The following is a 20,860-nucleotide window of genomic DNA, read 5'->3' on the forward strand; positions in this document are numbered from 1 at the left end:
AGGAAATCAAAACCGTGAAAGTCCTATGGGATGAGGCAACTCAAGAAATGACATGGGAGATGGACGATGTCATGAGGCGGTCCTATCCTTATCTCTTCACTGGTAAGTTCTCTTTTTCGAGGACGAAAAATTTAAAAAGGGGGGAGTATTGTAAGACCCGTAGAATTTAATTAATTAAATAAATAATTAATTAATAAATACGGGAGGGGTAATAATTATGACATTAAATCATGGTTGGTATGACGTGGAAAAGTGCTAGCTCATATGGTTGAGAGCACTTGGATTGTGTGAGAGGACTTGGGTTCGAGTCCTATACATGATACTTTTTGTGTTATTATTATTATTTCAATCTATGAAAGCATGTTCTGTTATGATATGATGCTTGAATTGTGATGGTTAGCATGAAACATGATTGGTTGAAATGGTTATGCACTTGAGTGGTAACAAAGGGGTCATGGGTTCAAACCTTGGAAATGCTAAATGGAAATTATGCTTGTTTTTATTTTGCTAATGGTGACTTTAGAGGGAAATGGGAAAGGTTAACAGAGGCCATGGGAAGCAGTACGGCCAAGGGGGGGTGCATTCCCATTCATGATGAGAGATGGAGAGTTATTAAAAGGTAAATGAAATTAAATTCGTTTTAATATTTTAAGTAACCTAAAGTACTAGTTTAAAAGGAAAAAGTTGGAGTTTAGGCAAGGTTTGGAAGGCTGAACTTAGACTTAGAAAAACAGAGGCAAGACTGAGTGAGAGGGGCTGACGTGAGGGAGTTGAAGGCAGAATTGAGGGAAACCAAGGTTGGCCACTGGTGATCAAGGGAGAACTTCATCAATTGTGCAAATTTAAGCTAAGGAACCAGGTTAGGGGAGCTGGTCTCTGATTTTATTTATTCGTAATTATAATTGCATGATTAGCATGATAATTGGATGTGTGATTCTGTTAAATTCTGAGTTTTTTTCTGGTTTCCGGGAATTTTCTAGAAACCGCCTGGCGGACTACACATAGCCGCCAGGCGACTCATGTTATATTTGAGGGTTTCTGGGTTACCTCGAGGGACCGCCTGGCGGTGATGCCTTATACCGCCAGGCGACGCAAACTGATAATGATTTCTGGGTTTTTTCTGATGAACTGCCTGGCGGGGATGAATACCCGCCAGGCGACACGAGTGGAATGGGCTCGATTTTGGTGTTCTCTGTGTTCTGGAATGATTCTGATCGGGAGAAAATGTAGTTGCAACGAAGGAACGAGGAATTGAGTCATTATATCGTAAGAATCCATAGGGCAGAATGCCAATATGATAAAGGGCTATGAAATCCTTGTTTGGTCGAACGCTGTGATATCCTGTGGTATGATGGAACGCGGAGTGTTATGAACTGTCGTAGGAATTGATGATTTATAGGACTAGATTTCGGTTGCTCTGAACGTGGTTGGAACCTGAATGGAGAATGAAGAGAATTATCAAAGTAGGGTAATTGGCAGGGCGTGGGTTCTGGAAAAGAACCTGGAATTGGCAGATGGGGTGTACCGCCTGGCGGCACGAACCTTGCCGCCAGGCGCTAACGCGGAAGTTTCCTCACCGTGTTGACGAGAAGAATGCTGAGGGGTTGGAGAATTGGTCTGGGAAGAATTAGTTCATTAAGAGGAAATTGGGGTCGAGAAACTAGGAGGTCATGAGTTGTTTTATTATGTTGCGGACAAGCATGTTTGACTAGGTCACATGAATAATCAAGCACGAGAGTTGTTCATAACCAGAAGAAAGCTTAAGTCGGGGTAAATCAGATGGTTTGATTATTGATAGGTGAGTGGATTGGGATAGTGAGTATAAGGATTTAAATTGTTAGGGGCATGGGAGGAAGCGTTGGATTAATATACTCGCAAGCCTTGAAGAAAGAACCGTGAGCAAGTTACTAATAGTACATTGTTAGGGCTTAGAGTACTGAACAGAATACTTAAATTGGCATTAGTCACTCTGTTAAGTCTAAGGTTTCAGGCACGACTCATAATTACGTGTTAGAGTAGGGATTGTTGGGATTGAGGACATAGATGGTTGGAGTACATTATTACTGACTGGACTATTGAAACACAATATGGTAAGGTAATATGGTAAGTTTTACATTTAGTGTCTGAAACTCATTGGTATTGAGATAAATCTGAGATAGAGAACCTAAACCAGTAGAGGTCAGCTGTACTGATACAGCGCCTGGCGGCGGGAATGGGTAGCGCCAGGCGATGGTAAGGACTCAGTGGGGTTCTGGATTGATTGGCGCCTGGCAGTGGGATAGGCACCGCCAGGCGGCGGCGATACGAATAGTGGCTCCTGGACCAGCGTCCGCCTGGCGGTGTAGACTGTTCCGCCAGGCGGTGGTTGCAGACTTTGTGAGTTTGAGGCGCTTGGCGCCTGGCGGTACGTGTCCCCCGCCAGGCGGTCTGGAAGCTGTGGCGCCTAGCGGTACGTGTCCCCCGCTAGTCGATTTAGCTGCTGTGAGTCCTAGTTGATGGACTTCGTAGGGTGTTCTACAAGGTTTCTGGTAGTGCTTCAGAGGTGAGGTTGCTGGAGTTCCTTGAGTTGTGGCTCGGAACGTATCCCTTGAGTTGTGGCTCGGGATAGGGGTTAAGCACGTGGTATTCCTTGAGTTGTGGCTCGGAATAGCATCTCTTGAGTTGTGGCTCGGGATGGCGGATGAACACGAGAAACCTTTGAGTTGTGGCTTGGGTTGGCGAGTGTGGCCGGTATGAGTGTGCTGGTTGTGGCCAGTACGGATGGATCCAGATAGATTGCCCTCCTCAGTTGTTGGCTGACGAGTTTGGTAGTCTTGGGATGATACGGGCTTTGTTCGTATATGGGAACTCTACCTGGCGTTGCGGTGTATGATCCGTAGCATGTATTCCCGCACGTGCTCTATCGGTTGTGGCCGATAGGTATGGCAGCAAGTCACCTTGAAGTAATTAGCAAACGAAGTAGAACACGAATAAACTTATTGGAGATCGAACTGAGGGAATAAAAATATAGGGCAATGTGGAAAGTTAATTTAAGTGGTGTTATGTGTATGTATACTGATTTATATATATGTTTATGGCTTTGTATTTATGTGTGTTTTATCTGCTAAGCTCACCCTATCTGCGTGTGTGTGGCGATGATCGTGTACGCGGTACACGGGAGCAGATGTTGGTGATGCAGGTGGCTCTGGTGCAGCTTAGTCGCGGAGAGGGGATTGACTTGGGGAACTTTTACTTGTATTACTTTGTTTTGGAAACATTTGTAAACCCGGATGGGTGACTTAACAACATGGTGGTTTTAATTATGTAATCGATGTTCTAAACTTTATCCGCTCAATTAATAAAGCTTTAAATTTTCCCGCGTTTTGGGAAAATGAGGTATTATTAAATGCGCTGTTATATTTATTTGTTTTATTTATTCATAAATCAGTAATATCCTGACGGGATGTTACACATACAACATGCATTTCATCAATGGAGTTGTATATGTCTTGCAAGATTTATATTCTTTATTGTCGGGGTTTATCTTCTTCATAAGAGGTTTTATCACTTACTTGAAGTTACACTAAATGAAAGTGGTAATCAATCACAATTAAATATGCACCGTGATAAGTGTCTAGAATAAGTAAAATTTCCATATAAAATGAGACTTATCATGCTTTCATTGATCATATTTTGTAATTAAACAACCCATTTTAGCTTATAATTACAAAATGAGATACTAAAAAGAAGCAAAATAAAAAAATGATGATTTTTTGATGATTTTGCAACAATTTCTCGAAGAATTAAAAATAATGCAATTGATGCCAAGAATTCACGACTAAGCTCTAGTAAGGCGGTCAAGGAAGGATCAAGAATATGAATTTTGGAGTTGAGCCATAACAAAATGGTGCCCAATACTTAAGGCGGTGCATAGCTGAGCCACGAGGGAATGTGTTTAGCACTTAAGGCGGTGCATGCTGAGCCACAAGAGAATGTGCTCAACACTTAAGATAGTGCATGTTGAGCGCCGAAAATTAGGCTGAGCACTGCCCAAAAATTTCTATAAATGAAGACCTTAGGTCCTCATTAGAAGCATTGAGTGGAGGCTAAAAAATGTAGCAGTAGAATATAATAGGGTTTGTGAGGCAAGAGGGAGATTCTCTTAGTGTAAATTTTATGTATAATGATTGTGGCTTGATTTATGCTTAATGATGACTTGATCACTCATCTATTTAACTGGTTTGGATTGAGTTGGGAAACTGGTCTCAAACTGTGGTCTAATCAAATCATCATACCTGTAATAGATGCTTCATTGCATGCTAGAGGGGATGCTAGATGAAAGGGTCCTGCACATGGCGAGGATTCATTCAAAGAGTCTTGCACATTAAAGTAAGGATTCATTCTACCAGGAGTTGAGGAATCACATTGGTTTTGAAGTCCTTAGGTTCTAGCAATTAAGGGATGAACATAGATCTACATAGAAAGAGTACTCCCAGGACATTGAATGGTTTTCATAATAAGTAAACAAGATGATAGTGAAGTAGTAGAAGAAGATAAGATGAAATCAATTCATAGTCCCTATTCCACTCAATCTATCTAATTATTATCTATATTTACTTGCACTCTTTATCAAAATCAAAAGCTCAAAAACTAACTATCAATATACTTGCTAAATCCTTGTAGATACGATAACCCCCATTTAGTTTTACAACTGACTTGGTACACTTGCCAATAGGTCACACAATTAGATATCTCTTTTAAAGTCTGATTTTGTGTGATGTTGGGGCTTTTAGGGGTTAAGCCCAAGGGACTAAAATATGTTTTGGCTTGTGTGATTCAAGCCCAAATATACTAAAAAATTGTTATGGCTTTTGTGGCTCAAGCTCAATGTGTTAAAATTGTTGTGGCTTTTGTGATGGACTAAAATTCCCAACTAAAATTTACCCTATCAAACCAAAAGATCAATACAAAATTCAGTTAACTAAAAATATATTTTAAAATATATATACATTAATAAATTATTACAAAGTGATTAATCTTCTTAAAGTGTCCTATGAAAGATTCAATACATTCGTTACTAATACTATTCTCTTATAATTTAATTTAAAAGAAATATACAAACTTTTCAAATTAGAAATAATCTGAAATAGAAAACTAGATTCACCCGATACAATAACTGAATCTCAATATTAAACAAACAAACAAAAACTATATTTGTTCATTCAAGAAATCATTTTTAAATATTAATATTTACCTACTACGTTTTAAGTTGATTTTTTTTCTAACAATTAAATTAGTTTTTTTATAAATTATCCACATAAGCTCATTCAATATTTCTATGTCCGGATAACATCAGATCAATTATAAATTTTCCATGTAATTATTCAATATTTCTATGTCCAAATAACATCAAATAAATTTTCCACATAGGTGTCCAAATAAGTCAAATGTATTATAATTTTCCACACAATGATTTATGTGTACTAACATCAATCTGGAGTGTCACTTTCTACTTTCCTTTTTTTCTTTCTCTCATTTCCTTCTGTGTGCATCCGTCAAGCATCACACAACAAAAAAGAAAAGGACATGCAAGTTATATAAACACGTTCCTGGAAAAAACTGGGATGATAGTAAAGATCACATGTGCTGTCTCACCTACATTTATGAACCCTTCCATGCATCACTTTACATTATCCAATTGCATATTTAGATAACCAATTCTGACTTTTTCTTCTTCTCTCTAATAGATTACTTTTTAATTTTATTAACATTAGATATTATCAATTTTTTTTTCTCAAATTAAACTCTTTTATTCTACAATTTTTGTTGCGAAAGATTAAATTTTCATCACTTTTTCTAATTTTATAGGTTATTTATGGCTAGAATTATATTTTTTAAGAATGAGTTCTTAACACATTTATTTCCAGTTTTATATATTTTTATATTTATTTATAATAAATTAATTTATTAAAATTTTATAATCTTTTATAAACTTATGTTAATATAAATTTAACAAAAAATATTTAATTTAATATTATAAATTAATTGAAAATAAACATTTTAAATTTAATTATAATAAATAAAATAATTTAAATATATTATAATTATGGTAATATAAAAATTAGGGTTAAATATGTTTTTGGTTCCTCAAGTTTCACTGAAATTTGGAATTAGTCCCTCTTCAAAACTTTTGATCAATTTAGTGTTTCATCTCTAAAAATGCGTGAATTTCGTCATTTTAACCAAATTTTATTAAGTTTATCTGACGTTTCAAACACATTTTATGATAGTATTTGAATTGTTTACATCGTTTGACACATTTTCACTTTAATGTTAACTCAAATATTATCATAAAACGCGTTTAAAATGTCAAATAAACTTAACAAAATTTGGTAAGAAGGACTAAATTCACGTATTTCTAAAGATGAATGACTAAATTGGTATAAAGTTTTGATGAGAGACTAATTTCAAAATTCACTGAAACTTGAGGGACTAAAAACATATTTAACCCTAAAAATTATTATAATAAAACATTATAATTATAGTTTTTTTATAATTAATAATTAATTTTTATAATGTATATTATTTGATTAAAATGATTTAGGTACTAAATAAATTATGTGTAACAAATTAAAAAAATAAATTAAATAATAATATGATTGTAGGTGAAAATATTTAATTTTTAAAACTTTATTTCTACCCATAATTACACATACAGTACTCTGGGTCATAATAATATCAGTTAGAAATTTGGTATTGAATTTTGAGTTGTTACTTAATATTTTCCTTAAATAATTTCTTTTATAAATATACCTAAATGTTTAACTTCATATTTTTAACTTTACATTATTTTTTTTTCAAAATCTAATTGCATTCATCAATCACAATTTTCAAAAGCTTTTCAACTTGTGCAGAACTTTCCCCCTACTTAATTATCACCACAAACATACAAATACTTCTCATATTAAGTTATAATAAACAGATACTTGAAATTTTTAAGCTTTTTAAAAAATTATTCAAATTTAAAATAATAAAATATACATGATTGATAATGAAATCATAGAAGAGCTCTTAAAAATTGATTACATCATTGACTTGGTAGTCAAGCTTAGTGAAGAGGAAGGTTCAGAGACATAAGGTTTGATGGAATATGTGGTTGTTGGACAAGTCTTCACAGCATAGAGCAAGTACAATCCGCCAAGAATAGTTGCAATTGCACTTATTCCACCAGACCCATCACCAAAAAACGAGTAATCTGAAAAAATTATTATTTGTATGGTCTCAATCATTAACACCAGATGATACTACAATTAAAATTTGATTTCAAATTCAGAATTACAAACAAGTGTTATATTCAAATAATATTTCATTTCAAATTGTTTTTACTTCTACTACAACAAAAATGACTTTAGACAACACTAAACGAGATCACAGATATAAAAATGTGGTCTAAACCTAGTAAATGTAATATTTATTTAGATGTGCCTTAAAAACTATCTTAAGCAACATTTATATAAATGTTGCCTGTAAAAAGTGTGGACTAATCCATCAAAATGTGATCTAAAATACACTAACAATTAAAACTTTTAGATTAGAAATATTTCATCCCTCATTTTTTGACTGAAAATGCAAAACTTAGTTCCAAACACGCAAAAAATTGAATTTCTTCCCTCCCGTTGATTTTAGATTGAAAACGCCAAGAGCTCACAATGTTAAAATGTGAAATTTTGAAAAACATGTACACCAAAATCGTTGCCTTTTATGAGGATTTTAAGCAACGATTTTAAATTGTTATCGTACTGAAAACCGTGACTTATTACCTACAGTTACGCTCACCTATACTACGCATAATAAATTGTTGTCTAAACTTTAGCCCACGATTTTTATGGTTTAACTCACAATTTTGTGTTGTTGCCTAAAACAATTTTTGTTGAAGTGTTGAAAATGAATTTTGTTACTACCTGTTATAATTGAAATTATTAGAAAAGTGTTATCAAAAGTTAGATGAATGTACTAATAGTGCGGAGTATGAGAAGGGAATCTCTGTAAACAAGACATATTTTTGTTCTTGTGTTCATTGTTGAATTAGATACATCAGGATTTGAGCGAAATATGTGATCACCTATTCATCTTCAATATGGTAAGAAGTCATGCAATTTGGACTTGGCATGGAGAAATATTAGACAACCTTACGATGTCACAACAATAGAATATGTGAAAGAATGGATGAATGATCATTTCGAGGACATTGTATGTGATGTTAGTGAAGACAATTTTGGAATAGCTCATTTCACTACAACATTTTGTAGTTTAGACTATACACTAAATTAGACAACAACTAACTAAATATGGCCTAGACATATAATAAACAACATTTTTATAAATGTTGTATAAATATCATAAATGTCCATGATTATATAATTATTGCTTTAAATTATGTAGGCAAAACCAGTAAAAATGTGGTCTAAAAATATAGATGAGGTCTAAAATCAACCTGAAGAACTGTTGTCTATTTTGAGGACTTTAAGTAATGGTTTTAAAAGTATTGTCGTACTAAAAACCATTGTCTATTACCTATAACTACACTCACATATACCATGCCTAAACAATTGTGGTATAATCTTTAAACCACAGTTTTTATCATTTAGATTACAATTTTATGTCGTTGTCTAAAGTGATTTTTGTTGTAGTGTTTATATGATAGTTTGAAATATGGTTCAAAGGAATAATTGTACCCAAGATGCACTAAGTTTATACGATTGTCGACAACTTTGAAATTGTCTAGTTTAAAAACAAGAAATGGATGGACCGATACAAGTTTCATAGAATTGTTAGTTATTGAAGGAGATGCTTCCAAAAAATAATATAGGTTACCTAATAGTAATTACGAGGTGAAAAAAATTTTGTCCAATGAATTTGGAGTATAAGAAAATACATGCATGACCTAATGATTATGTATTGTAAATAGGCGAGTTTGTTGCATTGAAGGTATGTCCAACGTGTAGGATATCATTGTTTAAAAAGAAAGTTGATGAAAATAGTGTTTATGAAGAAACAGATAGTCCCCTAGGTGTTATTCATTATATATTTATTGTGACTTTATAAAATGTATTCAAAACATTATATTTGAAATATATACATTCTAGATATTTTCTAGTTTTCAGGTTTTGGTTTTATGCCAAAACCAATTTAATTTTAAAAAAATAAAAATTTAAGTTTGTTAAGGCATTAATAGACAAAAAATTACATTTGTTATTATCCCACTAGACGTAAATTTTGGCACAAAATAAAGAAAAACATGTTTTGCTTTTACATCAGACATAAGTTCACATCTGTTATACATGTACTAAATATAAATTTACGTTTATTATGAAAACACCAAACATAAATTTACGTATGGTATTTTACTATACGTAAATTTTCACAACCTGAAATTGTGCCTGACATAAATAAGACGTAAAAAGCCTAAAATATCAAATGTAAAAAACTTTTTTTGTGTGTTAGTGCTAGTATCATCCATTGATAAAGAGCGATGCTAATATAATAGCATGTCAAAGTCAACTTTGTTTGAGAAGTAAATGTTGATCATATAATGATAACTGCGATCCAAGACTTCAAGCTGATATTAACTTAAATAATACAATGGTTAAATCATTCCATTGGTCCTCATTTTTATAGGGAAATCTCAAGTAGGTTCCCTTCTTCTTTTTTGTCTCAATTAGGTTCCTATTTTGAAAATTTATTGCAATTAAGTCATTTTCGTCAATAGTGCACTAACAACATTAACTTTGTCCCACGTGTCAGTAAGTGATTTTTTTTAAAACTTTTTATAACTTTACAAAAAATAATAAAATTGCAATGTATCAAGCTGACATTGTGCCACATGGTAGAGGTAGTGTGATGTGACAATGCTAGTGCCACGCGCCACTATTTGATTTAAAAACTCTCAATGTAGTCCTTGTATTTGTTATTTTGTCTAAATTTTGTTCTAATTTTTTAAAACTCAATCAATTTCATCCCTATACCAAATTTCATTTTTATATAAATTTTACAATGGTATTTTTATTACAATTAGGCATGTCAATATGAGCCCAAACCCGTGAGCCGACCCGGCTCACCACAGGTTCGAGCCGGGTCGGGTTGGAAATTTAAAAAAAAATTATGATTATAGACTAAAACGGGTTCAGCTCACTTAACCCACGGGTCAAGTGGGTTCGAGCCGGGTTATAGTGAGCTGACCCACAACCCACCAAATTAAAAAAAAAATAAAAAATTTTAATCAGATGGCGTACGTTCCACCACCTGAAATGAATTAGAAACCCTAATTTTTTTCATTTTTCCCTTTCCTTCTTCGCGACAATAGAGATTCTCTCGTCTTCTTTGCCCACACCATACGCACACAGCTTTTTCTTCACGCAGACCACACACAGAGACCTTCATTTTGTTTTCCCGGTGTCCGTCTGCGTCTGTGTTGGTGGTTCTCCGCGTCTGCGTCAGTGGTGCTCCGTGTCTACGTAGGTGGTGCTCCGATTCTGCGTCGACGGTGCTCCGATTCTGCGTTGGTGGTGCTCTGGTTTTGCGTCGACGGTGCTCCGATTCTGTGTCGACGGTGCTCTGGTTCTGCATCGACGGTGCTCCGGTTCTGCTTCGACGGTGCTCCAGTTCTGCGTCGACGGTGGTCTGTGTTAGTGGTCGTCTGCTCGTTAGTGCTACTACTCTGCTTGGTGCTCTTTCGCGTGAGTGGTCATCGGAGTGAGAGTGGTTTTTCATGTTTGTGCCCCTTTGCGTGGTTGCTCCTCCGCTGCAATTGCTTCATCTGAGGTTCGTTTCTTAATTTTTTTCTGAGCTACTGGGATGTTGTTCTGTTGTTTTATGTTTATGATATATTTGTACTTTGTGGGTCTGATTTATGGAAAACATATTCACCTTGAATGGTTCTGAATTTTGCTTATGTAATTTAAAATTATAATCTGCAGTTTGAAGTGCATGAAAAAGTTTACCCAAAATTTGATTTTCTTGCTTTGATTTTTTTTTCCAAAAGGTAATTTATAGCATGGAATCTGATAATATTCATGAGAGTGTCAATGTCAATTGCAATGTTGTTGATGACAGTATCAATAATCAGAAAGTTAAGGAACCACCTTCAATAAACAATGAAAGTAATGATGTTGAAAAAGAGAGTAAGAAAGCTAAGACTTGTACATCGGAAGTTTGGAATTATTTTTCTAAAATTGGAGTGAAAGATGGAAAAGAGAAGGCTAAATGTAATGCATGTGGGCAAGAGTATGTAATTGGTGGAACTAAAATAGGTACTTCAACATTATTGCTTCATTTGAAAAAAGTGTAATGTTAGCCCAAAATATAAGGATGTACAAGGAATGATAATTGACAATATGGGAAAGTTGAGGAGTAGGGAACTTGATCAAAAACATGTTCGTGAGATTATGACAATGGATATTGTGAAACATGGTTTGCCATTTAAATTTGTAGAATACAAATGGATTAGAGAATTGCATTCATACTTGAACCCTGATGTAAAACATGTGAGTAGGAATACAACGGTCTCTGATTTATGGAAATTTCATCTTCAAATGCAGGAGAAATTGAAACTTGAAATGCATCAATGTCATAACCGAATTTGCTTAACATCAGATTGTTGGACTGCTTGTAATCAAGAGGGATATATTTGTTTAACAGCGCATTATGTTGATAACAATTGGAAACTGAATAGTAAGATTCTTGCTTTTTGTAAAATGGAACCTCCACATACAGGTCATGATTTAGCAAATAAAGTATTTGAATGTTTGACTGAGTGGGGACTTGATAGGAAAATATTTTCTATAACTTTAGACAATGCTACTGCTAATGATCGTATGCAACAAATCTTGTGTGAACAATTAAGCTTACAAAATAGCTTGTTATGTGATGGTGAATTTTTCCATGTGAGATGTTGTGCTCATATCTTGAATCTTATAGTTCAAGAGGGTTTAAAAGTGGCTGAAGTTGCTTTGCAGAAAATTAGAGATAGCATTAAATATGTGAAAGGGTCAGAGGCAAGAAAAATAGCATTTACAGAATGTGTTATTCAAGTGAGGGGTATTGATGGTAAGGTGGGTTTAAGGTTAGATGTGCCTACTAGATGGAATTCTACTTTTCGAATGCTTGAAAGTGGTCTTAAGTATCGTCGTGCTTTTGGAAGTTTCACTATACGTGATAGAAATTTTAAACATTGTCCAAGCACTGAAGAGTGGAAAAGGGCTGAGAGGATGTGTGAATTTTTAAGGCCATTTTATAAGATAACCAATTTGATTTCGGGCACATCTTATCCAACATCTAATGAATATTTTATGCAAGTGTGGAAAATTGAGTGGTTGCTAAGGGATACACTCAAGAGTGATGACCCACTAATGAAAGATATGGCAAAAAGAATGATGGATAAATTTGACAAGTATTGGAGTGAATATAGTACCATTTTGTCAATTGCCATGATTCTTGACCCACATATGAAACTTGAGGCTCTTCGATTTCATTATTCAAAGCTTGATGCTTCAACTTGTGATGAAAAACTTAATCATATCAAAGGAAAGATGTATAAATTGTTTGAAGAATATGTGAGTGTAAGGTCAAATTCATCTTATGCATCAAGTTCCCAAGTTACTTGTTCAACAGAAGAACATATCAACATAGTTGAAGATGAAGAGATTGATCCATATAATGTAAGTTAGTCCTCTTTCCCGTCTAATGTTATTATTATGTAATCTTTTTAACCCATTTTATGTTTGCATTGTATTGCTATAGGAATATATCAATTATGTAAGCCAACATGTGAATGTAACTCGCAAGTCTGAGTTAGATTTATATTTAACTGAAACATCACTTAAGCCAAAGTATTTTCCAAAGTTGGATGTTTTGAGTTATTGGAAGGATCGTCAAGAACGCTATCCAAACCTTTGTAGATTAGCATGTGAGGTGTTGAGTATTCCAATAACAACAGTTGCTAGTGAGTCTGCATTTAGCATTGGTGGTCATGTGCTCAACAAGTATCGATCTAATCTTCTTCCTGACAATGTTCAAGCACTAATTTTAACACAAAATTGGCTACATGGCTTTAAAAATATTGGTAAATTACTTTATATTACTTTCCAATATTTTCTTCATATCATACCAATTTTTGCTAATAAATTGTTTTGTTTTTGAAGATGAAGATAATGAAGATGTTCAAAAAGAAGAATAAATTCTTCTAGACTTTTCTGTCCGTGACTCTAATGCACCTCATGATGGACGATAGTTATTGGAAGTAAGTAAGGGATGCTCACTGCAACTTAATGCATGTATTTCAGCTGTTGCAGATTTTTACTATAACTTTTTGTTTCAACTGTTGCAGATTTTTTGTTTCAGCTGCTGCAGATTTTTTTGTTTAGCATTTGCTATTACACTTTTAGGGATGCCACTGTCAACAAGAAGGGAGACATTTGAACATGTAGTTTATGGCTTCTGTTTTGTAATTTAAAAATATGGGTTGTTCTTCTGTTGAATTTGAATGATGAATCTTAATGCATGTATTTCAGCTGTTGCAGATTTGTACTATAATTTTTTGTTTCAGCTGTTGCAGATTTTTTTTTTAGCATTTGCTATTCCACTTTTAGGGATGCCACTGTCAACAAGAAGGGAGACATTTGAACATGTAGTTTATGGATTCTGTTTTGTAATTTAAAACTCTGGGTTGTTAGCTTGATTTGTGTATCATTGTGGTTACTGCATTTGAGCCCATTTGGTTTGATAATATACTATTGTATTTGGCTAGCATGGTTTGTGCATCAGTATGTTACTAACTTTTAGGAATAAGTCCAAACAACAAATAATCATAAAATTTTCTTTAAAAATGATAAAAAAAAATGCCAAAAAATATTATTTTTTAAATTTTAGACGGGTTAGTGAGTCAACCCACTTCACCCACCAACCCGTAGTGGGTTGAGCCGGGTTGGAAAATTTCCAGCTCACCAGAAAGTGAGCCGGGTTGAGTTACCTAATTTTCAACCCAACCCGTGGTGAGCCAACCCGGGTGAGCCGGGTTGGCTCACTTTGACATCCCTAATTACAATTGATATTTTTAACAAAATTAAGTTTATTTAAATTTATATTCTGCATTAAACTTTATTTAAATTTTGTTTTAAATATTTATATATTTATAATTTATAAATAAATGTTAGACTTGCTTTAAAAATAACAACTTCATAAATTCAAATATAAGATTTTAAAATAATTTTATAACAATTTAAAATATATATATTTATTTAAAATTTTACAATTCAACTTATAAATTATTTTTAAACCAACTCTAACATTTGTCTATAAATAATTGTTATATAAATATTTGAAACAATATTTAAATAAAATTGAGAAGTTTCACATTCAATAGTGACATGTGGCACTGTCACTGCAACATCACATTGCTTTACCTCGTGACACAACGTCAGCTTGACACATGACATTTTTTTTAAATTAAAAAAAAAAAAAGTGAACTATTAACGGAAAGAACCTAATTGCAATAAATTTTCCAAATAGGGACCTAATTGAGACAAAAAAATGACCTATTTGAGATTTTTCTACAAAATAGGGACCAATGGAATTATTTAACCTAATATAATAAAGCTTAAGTTTGTGATGTAGAGAATGTCTTCACCATTTGTCATAGAGAAATTCATGCTCAAGTCAAAGCTTTATTCAAAATTTTCTTGGGATTTAAACTAAAACTAAAATGTTTTCAAATTTATTTGACACAAGCATTTGTCAAATCTGGCTTAGCTAGTACGATGTGTGTTTTCATCATCTCAGAAGTATAGTGTTATGCAATCTAGGAAGATAAATACTGCCAACTATCATAGAAGTTGCATAAAGAATAAAAAAGTAATTAATGTTGCATAAAACATATTTATTACTACTCTACATCAAAGCATGACAAACTATAGGAAAAAGAGAAAGAGATTCAAGTGAGTTCAAAACTACTCATCAGACCAACAAAGGGTATGCATAGCCACTTTGTTGAAGGACACCACCTTTTTTAGTTAGTTAAAAATGTGATCTTTTCATTACTCAAACCTTGTATTCATCTTGAGTGTAAGCCAGAAGTGGGTTGAGTTATAAAATACTTGAGCGAGGTCAGAGAGTGGTTGTTGAACGACTACTTGGTAGTCATGCTTAATGAAGAGGAATATCAAGTCAATTATAATACATTTGGAAGGGAAAGTGAGAGGTTGTTGATTCAACTACCCTCAATAAGAGGAGTTATAAGTAGAGATGGTAATAGGTCAAGTCGGGCATGCACACTGCCTACCTGCTACCCAACCCGCAATAAAAAATATGACTTGTTACCAGCCCTGTTATCATTCAGATACCCATTTAAAAAATATTTGTGGGTTTTTTAAAGCTCACAAGTATTTATAGATACCGACAAATATGTAAAAAATAATAATTTATAATTTTTTAAAATAAAATTACAAAAAATATATAAAATATAGTTTAAATTATAATAATATAAATGAAATTTTAATTTAATTAAATTTAACCTAATAAATATAAATTAAATTTTATTTTTATTTTTTTACAGGTAATAAATACTCTCACGTATGGGTACGATGCTCACACTCGACTCATTTATAAGTGGATATTAAATTATTTGTTACCAACAGGTACTCATTTAAAGTATTCATGTATTACTCTTGACATATTTTATCGCAGTACGGATATTTTTACCATCTCTTATAAGGTTTACTTGATGGATTTGGAAGGAATGATTGAAGCAGTTATTAGTTCAACTTCTAAAAAAATACTTACAACTAACATTTCACAATAAATAAAAAAAGAAAAACATTTCTTAAACAATTACTTACAAATCATTTTATAATTTTTATCCTTGTTCTAAGTTGTGGTTTTTATTATAGGTATCAACTAATTCTTAATTTAAAATTAAGAATTTTCAACTGTCACTAACCTATATAACAAGTTGTTTATTCAATCATGACTTTACAATGATACAAGAAAAAAAAGAGTTGTCTAGTCTTAATTAAATTCATAACGGTTTAAGTTAGTTCTTTTTCTTGCAACTTCTCACTACAAAAATAATTATTTTTAGCGAGGGTTATATTTGACGTTTCTGGGGATTTTAACCTCCATTAATGGTTTTACTAGAGGTTTGAAATTCCCCAGAAGAGCAAGCGTGACTAACGGATTACCGGGGGTTTTAAGCAACCCTTGGAAGTAGCGCAACTTACCGGGGGTTTCGAAAACCCCCAATAATGCTTGGGGTTCTGAAAACCCCCAGTAATGCCTGGGGTTCTGAAAACCCCTAGTAATGCATGGGGTTCTGAAAACCCCCAGTGAGGTTATGAACCCCCCAGGAATGCATGAGGTTCCGAAAACCCCTGGTAATGTCTAGGGTTCCAAAAACCCCTGTTAATGCCTGAGGTTCCAAAAACCCCGTTAATTCCTCAAAAACCCCTGTTAATACCAAAAAGTTATTAGTGCTCAAAATGATAAAGTTGTACTTTCCTGATAATTGATTTGTTTAGTTAATTATTTGAGTACGAAAAAAAATGTATTCTACGGAATTTCCTATTTATTGCTTAATATTTTGGTACCAATCAATACAAATAAGCAAAAACTTCAAGGTCACTTCAAAATAAGCAATCAATACAAATATTCATTCAAATGATACAATACAAATATTCATTCAAATAGTACCAATACTGGACTAGCAGTCATAATGCTCTTAATATAATAAGTGTTGGAGAGGTAGCATTTGAATGATAGTGACATAATAAGCAGTGCACTATCTACCTACAATAAACCAAAATGTAAAAGGAAATTAGAGTTGTTCCCCATTAGCATAATTAACCAAAAGTTTCCTAGAAGCATATTTGTTAAAAAATTCCAAAAGTAAACGAAAAATATCATCTAATGCAGTGTTGGATGTTGATCATTTGTTTCTTCATTAGGAACACTTCCTTGATCAGATACCTAACATATAAAAAATAATGATAATTAATAAATTTCCAAATAATAATATCAAACATATATCAATTTAATCAAGATTTAAATATTATCGTTGGTGCATGATGCATAGTAAAATCACGATGCAACTTTCCTTGATAATTTTGTACCAAAAAATTAACCATTGCCTTCATTTCATTGAGTTGGGATGTCAATGTAGAAACCTATTTTAAAACACAAAATTCATCAAAATAATCAAAATAGAGAAAATAACTCTTATTTTCTACTTTTGAAGAAAAAAAATGGAGCTCTTTTGACAATCTTGGTTTACATAACATATTACTTTAAATATATTCAAACGTCAAATTTGATAAAAGTAATGCATCATGATCAAAACTAAAAAATTAACTTGATTTTGTAACTGAGCATTAGAAGGATAACTTGAAAATGTTCCATTATATGAATGACCCTTGGAGCCAAACACTTTAGATGGGCAAGGACCCAAACCCAAACCCCTAACACGTCCATAGTGTTCTTGGCTTTCAAAAGCAAAAGCTAAGGAATCAGTACTTGATATTTCTTTTGATACAGATGATGATGATGTTGATTCATATACTTGAATTTTTTTCCTACAAAGAACATAAGAAGAAACTAATTAAAATAACACAAAGTATGGTTGACAATTATAGACTTTATTAGAATTGAACTTACATTGATTTCCCTCGCTTCATCACTCACAAAGGCTCCATTAGCATGTTTATGTGTTGCTATCCATACCTCTCCTCTACTAACCTTGTGGCCACACTCTTTTTCCTATAAAATTAAAGAAAAAATATATGACACATATATCCAAAAATTGAAACAAAAAGTTCACATCAAGATATGTAGTATTGTCACCATTTCATCTCTTTTCTTTGCAATACTCTTAGATCCACATGTGTGAGCAATGGTTTGCTTTGCCCTATTATCTTTATTTTTCAGAGCATGCTCCTAATCATCAACGTATAAAAATTAATAATCATTAACTTGAATAATGTTGATGAAAAATAGTTTCAATATACCTTTGTTTTTGAATTTAGTCGATAATCCACAAAAGAAGCCCAATGATCTCTATCTATTCCTGTTGGAACCATTGCGATCAATTCATCTCTAGTACGTGTTTCGTCATTTCTAAGTTGTCACAATTCCTGTCGGTGGTCTCTCCACTTTATGTTAAGTGATTTGAGGATGTGGCTTATATGAACATCGGAATGAACATCAAACTTAGCCTTCAAAACATAAAACAGTTAAAATTAACAAGAGTTATGGTATAATTAAATCATACATTAAGCTTTTACAATGCTGACTTGAATAGTATTCTTAAGTACGTCTTCTTTATAATCTTTAGGAATCTTCTTCCAACTAGAATAACTAATAGGAAGAGAATTAGAGTTTCTTGCAATGCTACCTAAGAACCTATTCAATAATGCTCCACCATCCGTAATTGGTTGACCCTCATTATTCCACTGCACAATAATCCTTTCATTAGAAGGTAAATGCCACACATCATTGGTTCGTAGTTGTTTTGTAATTCTCTTTCCTTGATCATCTACGGAATGTGAGAAAATAATTGTTACTAATTTATTATAAAGACAAATATACATATAATATATTATGTAGTACTTTGTATATAGTTGCTTACCAATGACATTAACAAACCATGCTCTTTTTCGGGTTGCAGGCCTTTGTTCATCTACTTGCAACCCAGTCTCCTCATTTTCTTCCTCTTCATTTTCAGAATATGAATGTGATGTAGTTGGTATTGTTGGTTCAGATACATGAAATGATTTATATGGTGGCTGAGAATTAGATTGAGGCGCAATTGGGGACTGACTAGTTGAAGATATCCTCACTTTCAAGGTTCCTGAAAATAAATTGGTTAGATATTCCTAAAATTGAATATAAAATCTCCAATATCATCATTCCCGGCATGGCTTGACTCTGGACCCATTTCCTTATCGTCCACCGTGTCATAGCTATATTGATGATACCCAAATGCATCATTAACCATGTTAAACATCGAATTTATTTCATTATCTTCTTGCGGCATTAAACGTGTTTCATCAGTCACATTTACTCCTCTTCTCTCCCCATGTAAAAGCCACATTGTATATCCTTTTGGAAAAGGTTTAAGAGTCAAGTGCTCATACACTAATTCACGATCCTGCCATTTGTTAAAGTTGCATTTTTGACATGGACATACTATTTTCCCCCTTACACCACTATTAGCAAATGCAAAGTCCAAAAATTTGTTTAAGCCATCCATATATTGAGGTGTGTTTCTTGGCATGTCTATCCAAGATTTATCCATTGGAAGTAGGGTCTGTTCAAGCCAAAATAATTCATACCTTATTTTAAGATAGACACATCACAATGTAACCAAGTAAAAGACAAAACCAACCAAATATAGCACATTCAATATAAGAGACACACACTCTTGAAAACTAAAAACATAAGCAATTTGACAACACTTCTTAGTTACTTATAGTATGAACCTTGCTTTAAGTTGATACTAAATCCTAGGTGACTATATTTAAACACTCATAAACAAAAATATTTAAACAAATTAAAAGTAGAAAAGAAGTGAAACCAAAAGAAAGGATAAAACATAGATATTTAACAAAAGGGGAAAATCTATTTAGTTTTAGAAAAAGGAAATAATTATGGCTGTAAAATTATAAAAGTGTCAATGATAAAATGAAGAAAAACACACATTTATAAATTTATTTTCATCCATTTTCAATCGTATTACATGATTGTGTGATATAGGCATTACTATAATATTCTTTGAAACAAGTGGATAAAAATTTAAAGTTATCATAATCGTTTGAAACATATAAATTAGTATTATATATATATAATATGGTTTAAATTAAAAGTTTTTAAAGCTAAACTGCTACTAAAACTAAAACTAGAAATTTAATTAAACAAAATATGTTTTTCATAACTAAAATAGATGCCTCAGATAATTTTTACGCCTTTATTAATTTTAATAACCGAAGCATGAAATAACTTTTTCCATACAGTTTAGAATTTTAAAAAATTTAAAATACTTCTAAATATTTAATGTATCTACACGAAATAATATCCATTCTAAACCAATAATGTTTGATCTAGAAAACAGGGTACCATACTCTAAGAGTGATTCATTTGATCAAGAAAAATAACAATAATAATATAGTGCAAGTTGTGCTATAATATTTGATAATTTAAGAATGGAACTCACTTGATTAAGTGTTAGAAGATCACTTAAGCAAGAGATCCTTGCTTGGGCTTTTGAGTGATTAGCTCCTACTCAAGCCAGCATATATTAAACGATATCTTGATTTCCATTTAGGTCAAAATCTTCTCCTTCTCCTTTTCCTGTAAAAAATGAACAAAAGAAAAAAAAAAGTAAATTTATAATAAAAAATAGTAAAAACTGAATTTAAATAAAAAAAAGTACTACAAAAACATAATAAAATGAAGATAAGTTTCCAAATATAAACAAAAAACAAGTTAAAATCTGCTATTATTTTACACTTATCATATTTTCCAAATGAAAGAAAACAAACACAAAACGAAATTTTAGAAAAAAGTGAATATTTCGTAAACAAATCCTTTTTCATGCATCAAGTGATCACAAAATTTAATGTAAGAAGATGATATTTCCACTACTATTTTCGATGAAATTTTTAAAAAATGACAATTACAATACCTGTAGCACATAAATTTATGTACATTTAAATGTGTTTCAAGTGTATTTGTGAAGAGGAGTTGTAGACTAATGTTTCTATGAGTTCATGCATACATACCTTCAATAGTTTTATATTATTAAAAAAATCTTTAAAAAATAACCAATTTTAAAAATAAA

General features: G+C 32.5%; 1 long non-coding RNA gene across 1 annotated transcript; it reads right to left on the reverse strand.

Moving 5' to 3' along the window:
- Positions 1-17,380: 17,380 nt before the first annotated feature.
- On the reverse strand, positions 17,381-18,237 carry LOC114194185 (uncharacterized). The gene is made up of 4 exons (XR_003606350.2): positions 18,030-18,237; positions 17,866-17,958; positions 17,680-17,781; positions 17,381-17,597 (listed from the first exon to the last, which is right to left on the reverse strand). It is a non-coding gene; the product is annotated as an uncharacterized LOC114194185 (long non-coding RNA).
- Between the last annotated feature and the right edge of the window lie 2,623 nt (positions 18,238-20,860).

The sequence above is a fragment of the Vigna unguiculata genome, chromosome 8, assembly GCF_037176805.1.
Source record: "Vigna unguiculata cultivar grain cowpea cultivar isolate G323 ecotype 2 chromosome 8, ASM3717680v1, whole genome shotgun sequence".
Taxonomy (NCBI): Eukaryota; Viridiplantae; Streptophyta; class Magnoliopsida; order Fabales; family Fabaceae; genus Vigna; species Vigna unguiculata.